This window comes from Cricetulus griseus, chromosome 2 (assembly GCF_003668045.3).
Source record: "Cricetulus griseus strain 17A/GY chromosome 2, alternate assembly CriGri-PICRH-1.0, whole genome shotgun sequence".
In the NCBI taxonomy this organism is placed as follows: domain Eukaryota; kingdom Metazoa; phylum Chordata; class Mammalia; order Rodentia; family Cricetidae; genus Cricetulus; species Cricetulus griseus.
The window spans coordinates 156805540-156827120 of NC_048595.1; the positions used below are offsets into that span (position 1 = coordinate 156805540).

Consider the following 21581-nt stretch of genomic DNA (forward strand, 5'->3'; position numbering starts at 1 on the left):
ATGGTATAATTATATTCTTCTGTAGCCTTGTGGTTGGTTTGGAAATTAGTCAATGTACATTCACCAAATTTGTGTTAATACTCAGTTTTTGCCTATTCTAAACATTATGTTTTTCCTATAAACTTTTAGGATCATTTTGTCAACATTTCTGACAAAAAGCCTTGGGCAAGTTTCGTGGGTCGAATAGACGGTGCAGATCAATAGTCACACACAGACAACAATGTTTTACAGTTCATGTACATGGTGTATCCTGTTTTATCCATGTGTGTGCACACGTGTGCATGTGTGCATGCATGTGCATATTTAGGTGGAATTTTTGACATCAGATGTCTTCCTCCGTTGGCCAGCACTTTTATTTTCTCAGGCAGGTTCTTTCCCTGAACCCAGAACTTACAATTTGTTTAGTGTAGCCAGCTGTCTTGACTGGGAATCCTCTGTCTCTGCCTTAGAAAGTAGAAAATGGGCTGTTCTTCCTGCCTAACTTTTATGTGAGTGCTATTTTCTTTTTGCAACATCCATTTCACATATGTTAGTATGGGTAATATTCCTTATGTTTTTAAGGTTGTATTATTTAATTGATTATTGTGTGTGTATTTCCAATGGAGATAATATCTATTGATCTGTCTTTCCATTCACTGCTTTGGATTTTTTTTTTAAATCAAATCTGCTGTTGAACATAAGCAAAGTCATCACATTGTTTATTTTTCAGCTCTATAATTATTATTCAATTCATTTTACTTTTTAAATGTTTGGTTCAATCTCATTATAGAAAGTACCTATTGGTTGGGTCACAGCAAGTATACTTTTCTTCAGTTCTTTGCTAAATTTTATCATCTGGGTGTACTCAGAGTCATGACTATGGCTATATTTGTGTTTTCCTGGGTATTTGTTACCTGATTTTTTGTATGTATAACTAATTCTTCCTTTTGAAAATGGAAACTTTGGAAAATTGTGGCAACTCTGAATTCTGGTTTATTTTTCTGATGATTTGCTGTTTGTAACATCTATATATTTAAACTGTTCAATGTTAGTCCCCTATGGCTTATGGATACTTACGGCATGGATAGTTTAGGGATACATTTAGGGAGAATTTTTTCAAACAGCTCCAGTCCACAACCTTCTTCCCACAGCTGGCTGGTGTTGACAATGTTGAGTTCTACCACTCTCAGGTGTGCCTTGACATTAGCTCCCAGGCATCCCTTCTGCAGGTCAGGAAGGTGTGGGAAGCTTATGCAGCCATTCCATGGACCCCTCTCTGCTAGTGCAGCCCTGTGTGGTAGTTTTAATGGGAGACACCCCTATAGGCTCATGTATCTAAATATCTAGTCCAGGTTGGTTGTACTACTTGGGGAGATCATGGGGCCTTTAGGAGGCACAGTCATGCTGGAGGAAGTATGCCACTGGAGAGAATTTGAGGGCTCACTATAAGCAAGCTCCTTGTTCTCTCTCTCTGCTTTCTTCACGTGGATGAAAATGGGATGAGTCAGCTTCCTGCTCCTGCCTCTGTGACATATTTTTCCTGCCATGAAGAGTGGGCATTCTCCTGTAGAACTATAAGCCCAAATCAACACTGTCTTCTATACACTTCCTTTGGTCAGGGTATTTTGTCACAGCAACAGGAAGGTGACTAATGCTCTTTGTTTAATTCATCATTGTTCCACTGCCTGTCATCACTGCATCTGCAGCCTTGGGCTGGCATGGCTGCTGAACCTCTGGAAAAAACTGTAAGTCATCTTTTGCTTTCTAATGAGTTTGTTACTGACAGTCGATAAAGCAATGATTTTTTTTTTTTTACTCATTCCCTAATTGAGACAACCAATGCCACTGACTCCATGTCTAGTTTCAGGTGGGAAAACAACTGTCCCTACTGAGTGAGTTGGGAGGAGAGATGTCTGGGCTCTGTGTAGAAAACTATAGGTTTCTACTGTCCTTGCCTGAAGCTCTACAAACATATTTTTCATAAAGATATATCTGTTAGTTATGTTGGTCAGTTTTTGACCAGTTTTAGACTTTAAAAAGATGACAATTTACTATCTTTTAACATGAGCTGTGGTGGAAGCTACATTATTTTTATAATAATATCGATTCCAGGACTACTGGAAGAATTTAAGGGAAAGAGCTGTTTCCAGTCAATACGGCCCTGGCCACAGAGCTACCAGCACTGACATGACCTTCCCTGATACTTGTGCCATCCTGGCTGCTTCCCTGTGACTCCCTAAAATGCCATGAAATATGAGACACATGTTCTGTCTCTAGCTCCTTCTTGTGCCAAGAAAGAAAATGCTACCCCACAGGCTGTATTTCACTAATAACATGATGTTGACCATGTGGAAGATCTCTAGCTGTGGCTGAGATGAATAGTGGGTAAGAAACCCAAAACTCAAGACCTATATGGCTTTATAAAATAACAGGGAAAATTTAATAAGATGTAGTGGTTAGTAAACTCTGCCTAGAGCCTGTTCCTCAAACTATGTCTTTCCTACTGAACAAAAGCATCTCACTTGAGAGCTCCACATCACATAGGCAGATTTCTGTTCAATGGATCAAAGCCTGGCCACACTGTTTTCCTGGTTTCATGTGGATGCTAAGACCCCTTTAGTCACGATTGCTGAAAGAAATGTTTAGATTTTTCAAAATAAGTTTATTTCATACGAACTACTTTTTGTGTTAGTGACTGGCCATTATGCATTCTACATTTTGTCCTGTGGCTGGAAGTCCAGCTATACAGGAAGATGGTCATTTGATTGAATCACTCCTTCCCACAGCTGTTACTACATCACACAAATAGAACAAAGTTTAATGAATTGTCTGGTAAACCCGACTGTGAATAGAAATGTAGAAAATGTGGAAGAGGAAATCAATTCTGGTATCCTAAAAATAATCAAAAGATGGAAAGAAAGTTCAAAATTGTGGAAACGTGGCTGTTCTTTTTAGCAAACTTGACAGGCATCTTTCCTGCGGGGACTTTGTCACTGGGGTTTAGTCTTAAGAGTGAGGGAGGCAGCCGAATGGCTTTCACTCTCTGTCTCATAACCTACTTCTTACCTACAATGTCTGACACAGAGGTTTCATTTACAGAGGTTAATGTTACCTACCTCAAAACGGATAGTTTAAGCGACCAAGTTAAAGAAGTCTCAAAGTCCCCTGTCTTGGGATCCCACTCCTCCAGCTCCAGAGAAAGAACAGGCAGAAATGTGCAGAGCTTGTTAGTGGTCCTTAAAATCCTACAGCATTCTAACAGTAAAAGCCTAGGGAAAAATGTCTTGCCTGAATTATATTGTAAGCTGAAACCTGATGGATGGTAACAGTAGCCTTTTTTATGGGGGGGGGCAGTCTCTGGGCTGTCTGCTAGACAGCATGAGCAAGAATCCTTTCTCAGCACTCATTTTTAAGGAATGATTTGTAACTACGGAGCACTCTGACACTGACATAGTGAAAACAGTGTCAAATCATTACAGACTTTGCAAGTGGAACTGTTAGTGCTGCACCTGTTACCATAGTTTACCCCCTCAACCCATCCACTGTTTCATTTACACTGTTGTAACTTGATCTATGTGAAGATGTGTCCTCTGTGACTTCACCCTTGGGATGACCCATGAACTTAATCTTTAACCTCTTCCAACTCTTGGAGACGGGATGTTTTTTGTTTTGTTTTGTTTTTTTTTTTTTGACCTTTTAAGTGTCAGATATTCCTGGGTGGATCACTTTCTGGTGGACTCTGAATCCTGGGACCATCAGGATAAATACCTCAATAGATCTAGAACTCTGTAGTTTTGGACTTAGCCACTTTCTATCCTCCAACATGGCCTCAGGTGGTGGTGGTGGTGGCTCAGACCCCAGGCATCTGCCCAGCCTTCAATAGTAACAGGAGCTGTGGACATGGACACAGACTCTGGCTTCAGTAGGACCCAGACATGATCCTCAGCAGCAGCCTGTCAGGCCTGGGTGTCACCATGGTCCTTGGCAGCAGTTTGTCAGGCCTTGAAGTTACTATGTGATTTGACTTTAGTAAATCTTTGTTCCCTGGAAACCCCCTTCCCAGTGGAGATTCCCATGGAGCAGCCATGTGGCCATAGCTTTGAGTAGTTGAAGTCTCAGAATAGGCATGCTGGTGAGGACACTAAGCCATTATCTCTAAACTTATTGGGAAAACTCATTACAGTGGAACAAGCATCGATCTCCTTTTAAACTTGCCTCCAACCTCCCTTTTGAATAACCTCCCAGTGCCAAAATCTTGGATGAGTAGCTGGGCCTCCCAAGGAAGAGCCCCACAGCCCCAGTACCACATGGAGATTTAATCTCCAAGATTGGTTTACCCAAGCCAAGCATCTTTATGTGAGTCTTGGCTTGGACCTTCAACACACCTGTTCTCTGCAGATGCGTGGTTGTGGATGGCTTGGTACTGGGTGAGAAGGTGAAATCTAGCAATATGGTAGCTGTAGGTTGGGACATTAATATCTCATGATTGTCTGATTTGCATAACAATGTGTGTGTGTGTGTGTGTGTGTGTGTGTGTGTCTGTGTGTGTGTGTCTGTGTGTGTCTGTGTGTGTTAGAGGTCATTTTGGGGAGTCAGTCTCTCCTTCTACCCATGAATCTGGGGACTGAAATTCAGGCCAGTTTTCCTTAGGTGACTGGAACGTTTTCTGATAGGCAATGTGGGTTTTTGTATTCCCATCCACTGTAGAACAGGGAGCCTGTTTCACTAGCTAAGCAGGAATGGGAATACCCCACTGTAACCACCACTACTCCTTCTGGAGAAACAGCCCATCATGTAGGCATTTTTCTTCTTTTCTTAAGGTGTGTGCTGGGCAGGGCAGAGGTACAGATCATTTCTTCTCATCTCAGAGTGATCATTGGTCAGGGGCATTCCATTTTTTCTCCCAGACTGTATTGCTCTGGGAAACCACCTACTTTTCTCTGGTTCTAATATAAAAATACATCTGTGAAGGATATTTTTAGCCAGAGGGTTGAATTTATGGTTTTCACTCCTGTACTCTGTTCACTATCCTGTCTCTAAAAGTCACTTTCTCACATCAATGGCGTTTTGTTTTGTTTTGTGACAGACTGAGCTTAACCAGTACTGTCTGTGTGACCATAAATTTGGAACTGTTTTTGAAGCCTGATGGTCATGTCTATATGACTGAAGACAATGGTTGCCTGTCCCTTAGAATCTATCATTAGCCAATAGTTCAACAATGAGGTATAGGACTCTGTGAGGTCTTCCCTGACTCATGACTGATTAATGGCAGGCCTAGTCTTGTTCAGGCCTAGGGGAGGCAACTTTAGCTGATGTGAGATCATGTTTGTGTCATGCACAGAATATACCACTTTCTGACCTCCACTCTGGCTTGGATAGTCTTCTTGTTATCTTGTACTTGGGGTGCTCCCAAGCTTTAGAGGGGGTGGGATAAATGTCTATCCAGTTCAGGTCTGAGCACTCAACCATCACTTCTTTCCTAAGAACTTGGAGCAGCATGAGTCTCCTCTACATTTGTCAGTGTTCACTGAAAAGAGAAGCAAAGCTAATTAAGCCTGAGAGTAACATTTGCCTATGGTTATAAACATAAATATTTAGAATGAATTTTGGAACCATGACAATTTACCAATATAAAAATAATAAGCTCCTCCATAGATCTGAAGTTCTCCTTAGCCATGGGCCATGTCTTGCCCCAAAGTCTAAATCTGAATCTTAGTCTCCCTCTTACATATTCACCAGACTAGGACTTTATTTAAGTCTATCTAACCCATACAAATTTACTTGCTAATATTTTTCCAGGATTTAAATTTTATTTCAATGTTAAGTCCCACAAATAAGACATTTTTTTTTACTATTGAATACCATCATTGTTTGTTTTGGTTTACCTGCATATTAATCTCCTTCTAACTTCTGTCTCATTACTCCTTGCATCTCATGCTTTCTTTATAGAATAGTTCTTCTATCTAAAGGTCAAATGTTTTATGAGTTTATTTGGTACTTGTGTGTTCATATCAAGTCTTGTTAGTTTTGTGTTTGTATCCCATGGCCAAAGTATATTTCACTCAATATATACTACTTCATTGATAAATTTCCCCCTCTCTTCCTCTTCTACCTCCTCTTCCTCTTCCTCTCCCTCACCCCTACACTTTGAAGATCTTATTCCAAAACAATGTGGCTTCCATTTCTGTTGAGAGCTAGCACTTAGTCTAAAATGTATTTGTTCTCAGGAGCCTGGCTTCAGAGACAAATATATTTTGCTAAGAGGTTTTGAGTTTTTGAGCCAGAGGCTGTGCTTGTCTCTATAATAAGCCATGTTGTCAGGAACAAAAGACCACTGGTCACTCCTTAACATTGATTTTGGCAGGTTCATTTCTTGGCATCTTCTTTACTAGATTTCCTTTTTATCCTTTCTCTGTGATCTGCTTCCCGTGTCTATAATTCACTTACCTTTTGTCATGGGGAGCCTGTTTGGGACCACTGGTCACTGAGCATTGAGAAAGTTTTAGTGCATTGCTGTAGGTATCCCCTTTGGATTGAGCTCACACTGCATTAACTGGTCTCCTCTGCATCAACATCTTAGAGGGCTTTGTTCACTGAATCATTTTGCATCCAGGATCTCTTCTACAGTCACACTGGCTGTCTCCTCTCTCTTGGTTTCACCCAAGATGCCTTCAGCTTTTGTTCAGTTGTCTTGCTTCTGTTCCTTTCTACTTCATCTCCCATTGCTACTGCTTTGCTCATTGCAAGCCACTTAACATTTTCTTTTAAGATTTTCTTGTTCTGATTATTTATACACCCAAACAGTCACCATCAGGCCTGTTTGGAAACCACATGCAAAACAATTTTTAGTGAGTCATGCATTTTTAACAAATGAAAACCTATTATTTATTAGTTTTTTCGATGTCTTCTATTTTCCAGATATGTTTTAAAGCCTATGTAGCATTGTTTCATTTAACCCTCCCAATCATCTCCTAAAGTAGTTCATAGTTAAAAGTCCCAGTTTTATAGATGAGGAATTGAAGTCCAGATAGGTTAATGCTATGCTTTCTTGCTATTCAATACTTAGGGTGGAATTACCTGGACAGTCTGCTTTCAGAGACAGTGTGCTCTGTGCAGCATGGCATTTGTCTGAAGTAATGGCTTTTAGCAGGTCACAGAGGAACATTTGGCCAGTGTTGTCCCTCTGGTTTCATTACATCCTTATATCTGTAGGATTTCAAGGGAGTACAGCATTTTACCCACAGAGCCCCGAAGCTGACTACATAGATGTTCATGAGTATCATGAAACTGAAGAGCTCAGGAGGCTGCCACAAGCCCTGAGAGGAGATGATAATCTTCTGACAGGCAGCTGCTTTGCTACTTAAGCCCAATTCAAGAATCATAGGTAAACTTCTAAATCTGATTTGGGCTGGAAACCTCCCACTTTAATATAGCAAAATTTAATAAGCCCTTTACTAAAATTATTTGTGGATTTGGTTTGGATAGTAGAATCCTGTTATCAACACCTTTATGTTCAACATACTGCCTTAACAAAAACATAATTTTTTTCTCTTTTCTGTGAGGGGCACATATTCAATCTGTGTTGAATGCTTGAGTTAGAACAGCAAAATATCACAACTTTTTATACCACAGATTTCTCTTCTTTGTTTAAAAGACTGGATAGGGCAGAACTACAGTGAAGGTAATAAAAATGCTAGACACACACACACACACACACACACACACAGAGAGAGAGAGAGAGAGAGAGAGAGAGAGAGAGAGAGAGAGAGAGAGAGAGAGAGACTCTGAGAGCCTCCCAGCACACAAAGTCTCTGGGATCAGGTACCCCCGCCCACAGCTTCTATGGTATTCAGATCAATGAACCTGTGAAGCTTGAAAGGTCCATGAAGATAATCAACCCCAGCACCTTTACTTAGAAGAAGGGAAATGGGGATTCTGATGAGATAAGTGATTTGCAGAGTGGCCACCCTTGAACTCTGCCCCTGAACTTTGCAGATCCTGTTATAGAGGCATGAGATAAATCTGTATTTGATGACATGTACTTGGCAATAAATCATCAATGTCTGATGCTGGAGGTCAAAAGACCATGGGGAGAAAAGTCCTCTTTGAGTTATAAGAAAAATCACGGCCCAAGGAAGCAGAATGCTTTTCCAAAGTATTGGAAAAGGACTTCTGAGGTCAAACGCGAATACAGCTCAGGAATTTTCCAGGATAGACATCAACTTTTGCACAACACCATTCTAATTCCGTTGTGGTAAATATAGTCTTCTGATCAGCAACTTGTCAAATGCATTTATTTTTAAATTCCTCTTTAGTTAAAAACACATCTGCAGATGAATCTCAGCAAAGCTGCAGCACCAGGGGCTTGCTCTTTCCTTCAATGGTGGCGCCAGTGATGGATGGGCAAGAGTTACGTCTTGGCTGTCTAAATATTGTCACTAAAAATAGAGCCACAGTAAAGCAAAGCACCTAGAAATTCCCTGGGAGTTGAGAGCCTGTTAAATTGTCTGAATGAGAAAATCATTTCTGATTGAATGTCTCATACAGCTCACATAAAAATCCCATCCATATCCGGATGTGTTCATTAACGATTACCACAGAGCAAGAAAGGCTTATGTATGTAGGGGAAATGGTGTGCTTGATAAGCGTGTAGCATTGGAGAAAATATGGTGTATTGAAAGTGATTTGTAGTAAGCTGCCCTGTTTGGACCAGTTTAATATGGACGTAATTTTGCAGAGCAATGCATGTTTCATTCTCAAGCAGAATGTTGGTATCTGCCAACTGTTACCTGGAAGGCACCATGACCATCTAAATTGCCTCTAATATATTTCTTAACATACTGAGCAGTTAGGGTGTAGGGTCCCCATCAGAACTACCTTATAGGGAAATCCATGTAATGGGCAAAGTTTGCCTCCAAGTTCCATTCTTTGCAGTCACAGTGATGAGGCAGGTGCTTCATGCTGATCTGTGCCCTGCCCCTTGGATATTTACAGTGTTTGAGGAATGCCCTCAATCTCAAACATGTGTTTTCTTCTATGGCACATAGTTGTTTTCCTCTACTGAACTCGGTTTTACAGAAGGAGACCCCTCTTTCCTAAGGTATGATAGGCAACAATGAGCAGGCATTCTAACTAATCCAAGTTGATGGATCATCAGACTAATCTATTAGCTGTGTAGACTAGATGAGTATTTGAACCCTGAGCAGCTAAAACCAATTCTGTGACAGTTGTACTCTGATAGACAGGTGGGAGCATATTTTGGAGAAGCTAAGAATCCTGGTACCAGTGTGAATGTGTGAGTGGCCTTGTTCACTAAGCCTGGATGTTTAAAGTGATTATAGTATGTTTAAGTGTATATAGCAAGCCCCAAACCAAAGCACTGCTGATTTTTGTGGGGGTTATAGCAGGCCCCCAAGGCTTAGCATGACTGACTCTATCATGGAAGTACCATTCAGGCCATAAATCTCAGCACATGGACAACATTGCCTGCCAAAGGATACCCTACAACAGGGTAAAGTGTTGTATGTGAGGCTAGAGGGTCACTCATTTTTTGTATTCTTAAGACTTACTTATTTTTATTTTATGTGTATAAGTGCTTGCCTGCATGAATATCTATGTATCATGTGTGTGCAGTGTCCCTAGAGGACAAGGAACATGTTTCATCCCCTGGAACTCAAGTTAAGGACAGTTGTTAGCCACCATGTAGATATTAGGATCCAAACCCAGGTCTAGAGGGATAATATTAATTAACATGCCAGGTAAGCAGGATATGGCACATGTGTTCTCACTGACTTTGAAGACAAAGACACATGCCATACAATGGACAGATGCAGCGTTCCCATGTGAAGGCCATTTGAATTGGATTGTTCTTTCACTGAACAAATGCAAAAAGTCCCAAAGTAAAAAAACAAAAACAAAACCAAAAAAAGTAGAGATAATCTTCATGCATAACCAAGGGAGATTCAATTTTTATTAACAGTTTTACATACACAAGATAAGCATATCCACAGTAGACTGTGTTTACAAACAGTGTGAGGACTATGGAGGGCAGAACATGCCTGTTTCATAACAAAGTGAAAGTTTTGTCTCCATGTTACCAACCCCATGATGTGATCTCCTTTTCAACCTTACATGAATATAACAATTGGATTTCATCCAATTAATACATACTATTATGTCATTTGCACATATTTTTGAGTATTAAACATGAGTACAAATTTAATAGCACGGATGAATAATGAAAAATGAGGGATTTCAAGCTTACACAAAGTTCTTTATGAAATATTTTCAGAGCTGCATTTAATTTTTGCTAGTGGGGCTATTTAAATAGACAAAAGGCTAAACTAGGAAAAGTTCCTTAAGAACTGATAAAGTCAGTGCACACATTGAAGTATAGGGAGAGTGGCACATGGTGACACAAGCTTGAAACTCCAACAAAGGGGAGGTCCAGGAGTGAGGCTTAAGTGCTCAAGGTCATTGTCAACCCAGAACTACACAGTAAACTCAAAGGCAGCCTGGTCTACATGAGATAGCACATTTGAAATAAAGAGAGCATGGGGAGGAAGGGAGAGAAGAGAGAGAGGAGAGAGAGAGAGAGAGAGAGAGACAGAGACAGAGACAGAGACAGAGACAGAGACATAGATAGACAAAGGCAGACTAAGGAGAAAATGCTGTAATATTTGAGTCATTGTTAATTTACCTAATATGTTGACTATATTTCATATTTTTGCATATGTGTGTTTCTTGTTTAGTAAGTAAAGGTGTGTGTGTGTGTGTGTGTGTGTGTGTGTGTGTGTGTGCTACTCCCCAGCTGCTAGTAAAGTACATGTGGCACCTTACATTTCTACAGTATAAGATGCAGAGAGGAGAATAAGAAAGGAAAACTGAAGTGACTAGGGACTGACTGCAGGTAATAGACAGTTGTGTCATGCAAGAGAACAGGAGCCTATTGTTTTTCTAGTTTTAGTTACATGGATTTTTTTAGGTAGGAAGAGGGAAGGGGACAGGATTAAAGGAAGAAATGAGTGGAGACACAGCTTAAATTGGGCGGGGCATTTGAGGGATGATATAGAAACCTAATGCAGTGGAAACTTCTAAAATATATGAAGGTGATCATAATGAGGTCTTCTAATAATGGAGAATACAGAGTCTCAACTGGTCATCTCTTGTCAGCAAACAAGGGTTTCAGTATTGGAACTGGGTTGCATTCAACTGAGTTGCTGGCCAAGGGGGTCCCATGGATTTCTCCAAATAACTCAAGCTGTTGCTAAGACAATGTGTTACTCTCAAAAAAAACTTACAGTGGGATTTCATTGCTAAGGACAGGACTCACATAACTGATTGAACATGGAGAGATGGAGCTGTAGCCTACACAGAGCCTTTAATCCTATGATCTGGTGTCTTTGGTGCAGGAAGGCACTCTTTAGGCTACCAAAAGAGAAATGTTAAAACAAACCCATCCACAAAACCTTTGATCTACAATGCTGTCCTGCCTTCAAAATATGCTAGGGCAATGGTGGTACAGACCTTGTGGAAGTAGTCAATCAATGTCTTATTCACCTTACAGCCCACTCTACAGGATGGAATCCATTCCAGACACTGCCTGGGTGACTAAGAACCAGAGACTAGGTAGCTGAGAGACCTAGTGTAAAACTAAACAGCACTAGTCTAAAAATAAGTATCAATAAAATTACTAGTGATATTCTGCTATACTCATAGATCAGTGCTTTATTTAGCCATCATCCCAGAAATCTTCTTCCTGCAGCAGATGGGAACAGATGTAGAGACCCATAGCTATACATTATGTGGAGAGAGAGACCATGGAACACACAGCTCTCATTGGTATTTCTCCATCAAATCTGTCCCCTCAGAGCTCAGGAAACTCTGCTGAATAGGAGGTGTAAGATGGAGGATACCAAGAGGACAAGGCCCTCTGAATCTACTGAGCAAGGGCCATATATACTTACAAAGACTGAAGCCACAAGCATAGGTACAGTATATATACTTCATGTTCAAACAAGAGGAGCACCATGGAGAATTTAAGCTTAAAAAAGACTCACCTTTTGGGTTATTAAACAAAGACCACAGTAACAGATGTAGGATAACTCCTTATGAGTCATTGGTCAGGGAAGCCCCAGAATCTCCCCTTCATATAATACAGAGGCAAGTCTCCTCGAAAGAAAATAGGAGATGCAAGAAAGAATCTCAGGCATTGACAACATGATAGAAGAAATGGATACCTCAGTCAACGAAAATGTTAAGTATATAAAAAAGGAGGATCCTGGCATAAAACATCTAGGGAACCTGGGACTAGGTTCCTGAAAAGACCAAAACTAAGAATAATAGGAATAGAGGAAGGAGAAGAAACCCAAGTCAAAGACAAAGAAAATACTTTCAACAATATCATAGAAGAAAATTTTCCTAACTTAAAGAAGGAGATGCTTATAAAATTACAAGAAGCATGCAGAACACCAAGTAGATTGGACCAGAGCAGAAAGTTGCCTTAGCATATAATAATCAACACACTAAATGTACAGAATGAGGAAAGAATATTAAAAGCTGCAAGGGGAAAAGGCCAAGTAACATATAAAGGAAGATCTATTAGAATTATACCCAACTTCTCAATGGGAACTAAAATCCAGAAGGGCCAGAACAAAGCTCTGCAAACCTTAAAGGGCAACAGATACCATCCCAGAATGCTATACCCAGGAAAACAAATCACCATATATGGAGAAAATATGACAATCCACAATAAAACCAAATCAAGCAGTTCATCCAGACCTACAGAAGGCACTAGAAGAACTTTGACATGAAGAGTATAACCATACCCAAGAAAACACAAAGAATGACTATTCCTAGTCCTGCAAATCAAAAGACGTGGCAGCAGGTACCACATGGCAACAATGAAGTAACAGGAATCAACAAACAGTACTCGTCAATAATTCTCAACATTAATGGTCTCAATTTCCCAATAAAAAGACACAGACTAAGAAAAGATGTATAAACAGGATCCACCCTTCTGCTACATGCAAGAAACACACTTAACATGAAGGACAGACATCATCTCAGGGTAAAAGAATGGAAAAAGAAATTCCAAGCAAATGGACCTAAGAAGCAAGCTGGTATAGCCATTTGAATATCTGACAAAATAGACTTAAAAGCAAAACTAATCAGAAGAGATAGGGAAAAACACTTATATACTCATCAAAGGAATTATTTGTAATTGCCAGAACCTGAAAGCAACCTAGATGCCCCTCAACTGAAGAATGGATAGAGAAAATGTGGTACATTTATACAATGGAGTACTACTCAGTGGGTGGGGTCGGGGACACAATGGAATCTTGAAATTTGTATGCTAATGGATGGAACTAGAAGAAGCCATTCTGATCGCGGTAACCCAGTCACAAAAAGACAAACATGTCTTCATCCAGCAGCTGGTGGAAGTAGAAGCAGACACCCACAGCTAAACCTTGAACTGAATTGGAATCCAGTTCAGAGAAGCAGGAATAATGAGCAAAGGGGTCCAGACCAGGCTGGTGAAACCCACAGAAACAGCTGACCTGAACAAGAGAGAGCTCTTGGTCCCCAGACTGATAGCTGGGAAACCAGCATGGGACTGATCCAGACTCCATGAAAATGGGTGTCAGTGAAGCTACCTCGGAAATCTATGGGGCCTCTTGTAGTAAGTAGATCAGTACTTATTCCTAGCATAGGAATGGACTTTGGGAGTTCATCCCACATGAAGGGATACTCCCTGAGCCTAGACAAAAGGGGGTGGGCCTCGGTCCTATTCCAAAGGCTATGACAGACTCTGAGGACCCCCTATGGAAGACCTCACCCTCCCTGAGGAGCAGAAACGGTATAGGATAGGTAGGGTGTTAGTTGGGGGGAGGGGCAGGGGAGGAGGTAAGGGAGAAGCAACTGGGATTGACATGTAAAATAATCTTTATAATTCAAATAAAAATATTAAAAAATCTATCAAGAAGACATTTCAATTCTCATCTATTCCCTAAAAGGAAGAGCAACCAGGTTCATTAAAAAAAAATTACAATACTACAACTAAAAGCACATATTGACCCTCACAAAATTATAGTGGGTTGATGGGGGAAGTACTTCTGTGTATGTTTATCTTATTGATTGTTAAATCAAATACTGTTTGGCCAATGAGACAGCAAGTTAGACGGGACTAGGAGTCAAAGAGGATTCTGGGAAATGTAATAGATAAGTGGCGATCCAGGCAGGAAATGACATAGCAAGGAGACTCATATTTAAAGAAGGAGAAACAGGAAGCATCCCCTTTTTTCCCCTCTTCTCCTGCTCCAGCAACACAATGTGATCCACCGGCAAGGAGGGACACCAATAAGGTATCCGATAAGATAAGTCTTATAAAATATATAGGTTTATGATAGTTAAGACTGAGCTAACAGATGAGAATCCTAGTCATTGGCCAAGCAGCATTGTACCTAATACAAGTTTCTGTGTATTCATTTGGGTCCTAACTTGGGCGGGCAGCTGGCGTAAAGCTCACACATGGCTGTGGGGCTCAGGCAGCTTTTGGCAAAAAGATTTATCGTGACAGTGGGTGACCTCAATACCTGACTCTTGCCAATATACAGGTCATAATAAATAAATAAATAAATAAATAAATAAATAAATAAATAAATAAATGGCCTAACGGATATTTACAAAACATCTAAAGAAAACATAGGAAATGTATTTTCTTCTCAATAATTATGGAATTTCTACAAACTTGGCATAGAGTCATAAACAAAACAAATCTTAAGAGATAAAAAATATGAAATAACACTCTACTCACTATCTGTCCATCATGGATTAAAGCTGAATATCAACAGGAGAAAAAAAAACCAGAAAGCTTATAAACTCGTGGAAATTGAACAACTCACTACTTAATGAAAAATAGGTCAAGACAGAAATTAAAGATTTCCTAACATTGAATGAAAATGAGTACACAACATATCCAAATTTATGGTACACAATAAAGGCAGTCTCTGAGTCAAGTTCCTAGCATTAAGTACCTACATAAAAAATTGGAGGGATTTCATACTATCAACTTAATAGCAAACCTGAATAGAACAAAAAGAAGAAATCACACTCAAAAGGAGTAGATGGCAAGAAATAACCAAACTCAGAACTGAAATCAATAAAATAGAAACAAAAACAACACAAAGAATTAATGAAGCAAAGAGTTAGTTTCTTGAGAAAATTAATATAATTGACAAACCCTTAGTCACACTAACTAAAAGGTAGAAACAGCAGATGCAAATTAACAAAATTAGAGATGAAAGGGGGGACAAAACAACAGACAGAGAGGAAATCCAGAGAATCATATGGACATACTTTAAAAAACTGTACCCCCATGACAAATTGGAAAATGTAAAAGAAGTGGATAATTTTCTTGATACATAATACCTACCATAGTTAAATTAAGATCAGATAATCAATTTAAACAGACCCACCACTCTTAGTGAAATAGGAGTAATATTTAAAATCTCCCAATATAAAGCCCAGGTCCAAGTGGTGTTAGTACAGAATTCTACCAGACTTTCGAAGAAGAGTTAATGCCAATACTTCTCAAATTATTCCACAAAGTAGAATCAAAAGAAACTTTGCCCAGTCCATTTTATGAGACCACAGTTACCCTGATAACTGAACCATATATAGTGCAACAAAGAAAGAAACAGATCAACTTCCCTTATGAACACAGATGGAAAAATTCTCAATGAAATACTTGGGAACTAAATCCAAGAACACATTAAAAAGGCCATCCACCATGTTCAAGTAGGCTTTATCCCACAAGAGCTGGGATGCTTTAACAGTTGTAAATCAATCAACACAATCCAGCATATAAACAGACTGAAAGACAATAAACTACATGATTGTCTCATTAGGAGCAGAAAAAGGCTTTTGGCAAAATTCAATACCCCTTTAATATACAAGTCCCAGAGAGATTAAAGCTACAAAAGACATACCTCAACATTATAAAAGTAGTTTACAGAAAACTCATAGCCAACATTAACTTAAATGGAAAGAATTTCAAAGCAATTCCACTAAAACCAGGAACAAGACAAGGTTGTCCACTCTTTCCATATCTATTCAGTAGCCTACTTAAAGTTTGAGCTAAAGCAATAAGGATACTGAAGGAGATCTAGAGAACTGGAGAAAAAGAAGCCTATGTTATCTTTTTTTTCTTTTTGCAGATGATATAATAGTATAAATCTAAAAATTCCATCAGCAAACTCCTACAGCTGGTAAACACTTTTAGCAAAGTAACTGGATACAAAATTAATTCACAAAATCAGTAGCTTTCTTATTTACTAATGACTAAGGGATTGAGAAAGTAATCAGGTAAGCAACACGTTTCATGATGGCCTCAAGAACTTTAAAATATCCTGGGATATCAGATAGAAGGCTAATATCCAAAATATATAAAGAACGAAAAAACTGGACATCAAATAACTTAATTTAAAAATGTAGCACAGACCTAGATACAGAGTTATGAAAAGAGAAAACACAGATGTCTGGGAAGCTCTTAAAGAAATGTTCAACACCTTTAATCATTAGGGATATGAAAAACCAAAGCTACTTTGAGATTCCATCTTACAACCACCAGAATGGCTGAGATCAATAAAACAAGTAACAGCTCATTCTGGTGAGGGTGTGGAGCAAGGGGAACAGTCATCCATTGCTTGTGGGAGTGCAAACTTAAGTGGCCACTATGGAAATCAATATGACAGTTCCTCACGAAGAAGTAAATTGATCCACATCAAGATCCAACGATACTATTCTTGGGCATATACCCAAAGAATGCTCCATCCTACCACAGAGACACTTTCTCATCCATTTGTATTGCTGTTTTATTCATAATAGCCAGTGATTGGAAAAAACGTCAGTGTCCCTCATCAAAAGATGTGGCACATTTACACAATGCAGTATTACTCAGCTGATGGGGAGAAGTCTTTCTGTATATTTGTTTTTCTTATTGGTTCATGAATAAAACACTGATTGTCTGATTGGCCAGACAGGAAGTGATGTAGCTAGTCAGAATCAGGATATAAGCAGAGACAAAGAGGAAATTGTGCTCCTCTTCTCTATGGAGATGCTGAGCAGTCATCATGTAGCAGGCAAAGGAGTGGAAGGTCTGGCATACCCAGGTAAGATAAGACAACGTGGAAATACTTAGATTAATATAATTGGGTCAATAATTAAGACAGAGCTAGCCAATAATACCTTGGAACTGTAAGTGAGCCATCCCAATTAAATGTTTTCCTTTACAAGAGTTGTCATGGTCATGGTGTCTCTTCACAGCAATAGAAACCACAGCTAAGACAGGGATGTGAATGAAGTCTGCAAATAATAGGGAGACAGAGCCCCAACTGGACATCTCTTGTCACCAAATGAAGTTTCCAGTAGTGGGAATGGGTTGCATCTAATTTGGCCAAAGGGATCCCATGGGAATTTTCAAACAACACAAGCTGTTGCCAAGAATATAGTTTGCTTTCCATCAACTTATGGCAAGCCCTATTGCTGAAGAAAACATCTACACAATTCATTAAATATGAAGAAGTCAAGCTGGTGCCTACATAGAGCTTTTACCCTTTCAAGCTAGCACCTGTGATATAGGAAGGCACTCTACAAGCTACTAAAGAAGAAGTGTAAACACCAACCGAGCTACAGACTCTTCTATATACAATGGTATCCTGATGTGGGAGGTCCTTCTGTATCCTGAAAATATGTGTTACTTTCATTGGTTGATAAATAAAGCTGTTTTGGCCAACGTACAGGCAGAATTTAGCTAGGTAGGAATTCCAAACAAAGAGGCAAGGAAAAGAAAGACCAAGGATAGTCACAATATAGCTTCCAGGGAGGCAGAATCCCAGGGCATCACCTAGCCAGCTATAGATACACAGATTAATAGTAATGATTAAGTAATGATTAATAATTAAGAGAAAGGTAGCCAGTAAGAATCCTAAGCCATTGGTTAAATAACTGTAACTGATGTTAAGTCTCAGAGTGGTTATTTCATTAAGCAGCTGTGGGACCCAGTGGGTGGGGAGAAAACCTGTCCAGTGGGACAGAGATAGATGGAGACAATTTCCTTCTACAATGTCCTGCCTACAAGATATGTTTGTGCAATGATGGCACAAAGCTTATGTGAGTAACCAGCCAATATTTGATTTGATTATAGGTCCACTCAGAAGATAGAGTCCATATCCAATGTTGCTTGAGTGACCAAGAACCTGAGATCAGAAAGCACAGTGACCTAGGGTAAAACCAAAACTACTATTCTACTAAATGCACATAGTAATAAAATGACTCCTAATGATATTTTGCTAAACTCATAGATCAGAGCCTTGCTCCCTCCTTTAGCAGATGGGAACAAATACAGACCCACAGTGAGACAACATGAAGAAAATGAGAGACCTTGGAACACCCAGTGCTAAATGTGATGTCTCTATAAAATCCTCCCTTCAGGTCTTATGGAAACCTGAGGAAGAGGGGGTAGAAACAGTGTAAGTGCCAGAGGATATGGAGGACGCCAAGAAAACAAGGGCTAACACAACTGGACTGATGCAATATGAACTCACAGAGACTGAGGCAGCTGGGTCTGCACCAGATGATGTCAGAGCTGAAAGGAGAAGTGGACACATTCCCATCCCTAACCCAGAATCTATCTAATTGATAGCCACTTGCAAATGAAATTTTAGTTTTAGTTTTTCCAAGGTAGGCTGACTGGGGAAACAAACGATTGTTAAGGGTCAGCTGCATGCTCAGTAGTAGATGGCCAACAGAAAATGAGTTCAAAGGCATCTGTGGAGTTCCAGTCTCACAATGTCTTGTCAGACCTTTTTCTTTTTCAAATTTTAAAAATATTTTATCTTCTCTCTCTCTCTCTCTCTCTCTCTCTCTCTCTCTCTCTCTCTCTCTCTCTCTCTCTCTCTCTCTCTCTTCCCTCACTCCCTCACTCCCTCTCCCCTCTCTCTTCTTTTCCCTTACCCAACAGGTCTTTTGTGTGTATATCATGTTTTCCAGTTTTGTGTTTTTATAGGATGCCTAAGTGTGTGAACAAGTGGGTGTTTGCATCTGTATCTATTTCTCGTGCCTTTTGTGAGGTTCTTTTCGTCCATTTGTTTGTTTTGTTCTATTGCAGTGTGTTTGTTTCACGTTATTATATTTTATTATTATCCTTTAGAAGCCTGCTTGCTTTCTAATAAGAAACAGAATGTGGGTGAATCTGGACAGGAGAGGAGGTGGGGAGGAACTTGGAGGAGCAGAGAAAGGGGAATTTGTAATCAGGATTTATCATATAAAAAGTCTATTTTCAATAAAAGAAAACAGATTTGTATAAAAATAATAGTAATTTATTACCTTTCCTTTTTATATTTTTCACTTTTTATACTCCTTGAAAAGTATACCTGCAGCTATCCATAATAAAAATATGAAAAAGTAAAGAATTGTCAAAGAATTGACTTTAAAATAGGGATTCTAAAAAATATGCAAAACACAGACAGAGACAAAATATTTAACTGTTTTAAATGATAACAAATTCCCCAATTAAGACAAAAAGATCACAATAAAAGAAAATAAAAAATAATTCCTGTGCTGCCAAGTTCTGTGGGCCAAGGTAATTGATCTTCAGCTGTAGTCATGGCTATCAATAAAAACCGGCATTTAAACCACTTGAACTTTGATGTTGAACGACTTTAAACTGAAGTGAATTTGCAGTCTGTCTACATGCAGCCCAACATTGGCAGGAACAAAGAAATTCTGGCCACTGAAACCACCAAGAGTCTGCTGTGTGAAGTGGGGCACTTGGTGGTTTTTTTCTCCTCTGGAGTCATTCTACTCCATCTCATGGAGAAGACTAAAACATCATGTGAGCTCATTCTGTTTACTTCTCTGCTTAATCAAGGTCATAGAACTCTATGACATCTGAATTATTAATCAAATTCTTTTACAAATATTCCTAATCAGGGTTTTCATTTGGAGATATTATGGTTGATATGCAGTTGTAAGAAATAATAGAGTAGTCTACAACTATTTTCTCATCCGCCCCACCCTCATGCTAAAGTTCCAAATGAATCAGGGTTAACCATGTCCCAACACCCCACAACTCAAATGCTGAAGTCTTCATGCCCAGATAACCCAGAACATTCTGGTGGCTGAAGACACGGTCTTTAAAGAGGTAATGTAATGAAATCCAGTCATTCCTGTGAGCCTAACTGCAATGCCACTGGTATAGAGAAAAACCACTTTGGGTACAGGAAAAAGAACTAAGAAAGGGAGAGAGGCCTTAGCAGAAACCAATTTGCTTGCAGCTTGGTCTTACATGTCCAGGTCCAGGTGTGAGAAATGAATCTCTGCTGTTTAAGTCTGATACTGTCACTGCTTCCTCGCCATGGACACAATATCATGTTAAGGAATTATAACGTCATTGCATAGACCCAAGCACAGCTGCTTAGAATGTTTCACCAGTCATAAGAGCTACTCCTGCTGTTCCTCATCAGCTTATCCACCTCCTCTTGCCTCTCCCCATCTTTACCCGGAGAGAACAAGTCATCCTCCTTTCTCTCCTTCCCTTCCCTTCCCCTCCCTTCCCTTCCCCCATACCTCCCCTTTCTTCTTGATTTTCTTCATCCTTCCCCCAGCAGTTCTGGGGACTGAGCCCACAATCCTTAGCATACTTGGCAAGCCATTCTACCACTCACATGTATACTCCTACTCTCCTAATGTGTTCTTTATCTATGTAATCTCATCATCTGAAACATTTTACAAAAGTGGTGGATTTTTTGTTTGCTTGTTTGTATTATCACTTGTTTCTAGTTTAGGAGTATTTAGGATAAAACTGCTATGAATATTGGTATATCATGCTTTGTGTGAACATGAAGTTTAGTTTTGAAGCATGTGCCTAAGAATGCAGTGGCTGAGTAAATAACCATGTTTGTCTTTTTGTGACTGGGTTACCTCACTTAGACATAGAACAAAGGATTACCAGCCTACAATCCTCTTCACCAAAGAAACTAGGAAACAAGAAGGACTCTAAGAGAAAAATGCATGGTCCTCGGAGAATGGGAAGGGCCAGGATATCCTAAGCTAATTGGAAGCATGAGGGTAGGGGAGAGGGAGCTGGCAGAATGTGAGGAGGAGAAGAGGAGGGGAGAGGAGGAAATTGAGGAGCAGAAAGGTTGAATAGAGGAGAGCAGGATGAGAGATATCATAACAGAGGGAGCCATTATAGGTCCGAGGAGAGATCTGGCTCTAGGGAGATTTCCAGAGATCTACAAGGATGACACCAACTGAAAATCTAGGCAATGGTGGAGAGGCTACCCTAAATGCCCTTCCCCTATAATGAGACTGATGACTCCTTTATATGCCATCCTAGAACCCTCATCCAGTGGCTGATGGAAGCAGAGGCAGACACCCACAGATATACACTGAACTGAACTCTGGAACCCAGTTGCAGAGAGGAAGGAATGAAGATCAAGGGGGTCAGAACCAGGCTGGTGAATCCCACAGAAACAGCTGGCCTGAACAAGGGGAAGCACATGGCCCCCAGTCTGTTGTCTGGGAGGCCATCATGGGAC

The 21581-nt window shown here is 39.8% G+C and overlaps 1 protein-coding gene and 1 long non-coding RNA gene across 2 annotated transcripts in view; one reads left to right on the plus strand and one right to left on the minus strand.

Annotated features, from left to right (window-relative positions):
* Xkr4 (XK related 4) overlaps nucleotides 1-21581 on the minus strand; it is a 377575-nt gene that overhangs the window by 52068 nt on the left and 303926 nt on the right.
* On the plus strand, nucleotides 1433-21426 carry LOC107980283. Its single transcript, XR_004768311.1, has 3 exons — nucleotides 1433-1724; nucleotides 18185-18264; nucleotides 21380-21426. It is a non-coding gene; the product is annotated as an uncharacterized LOC107980283 (long non-coding RNA).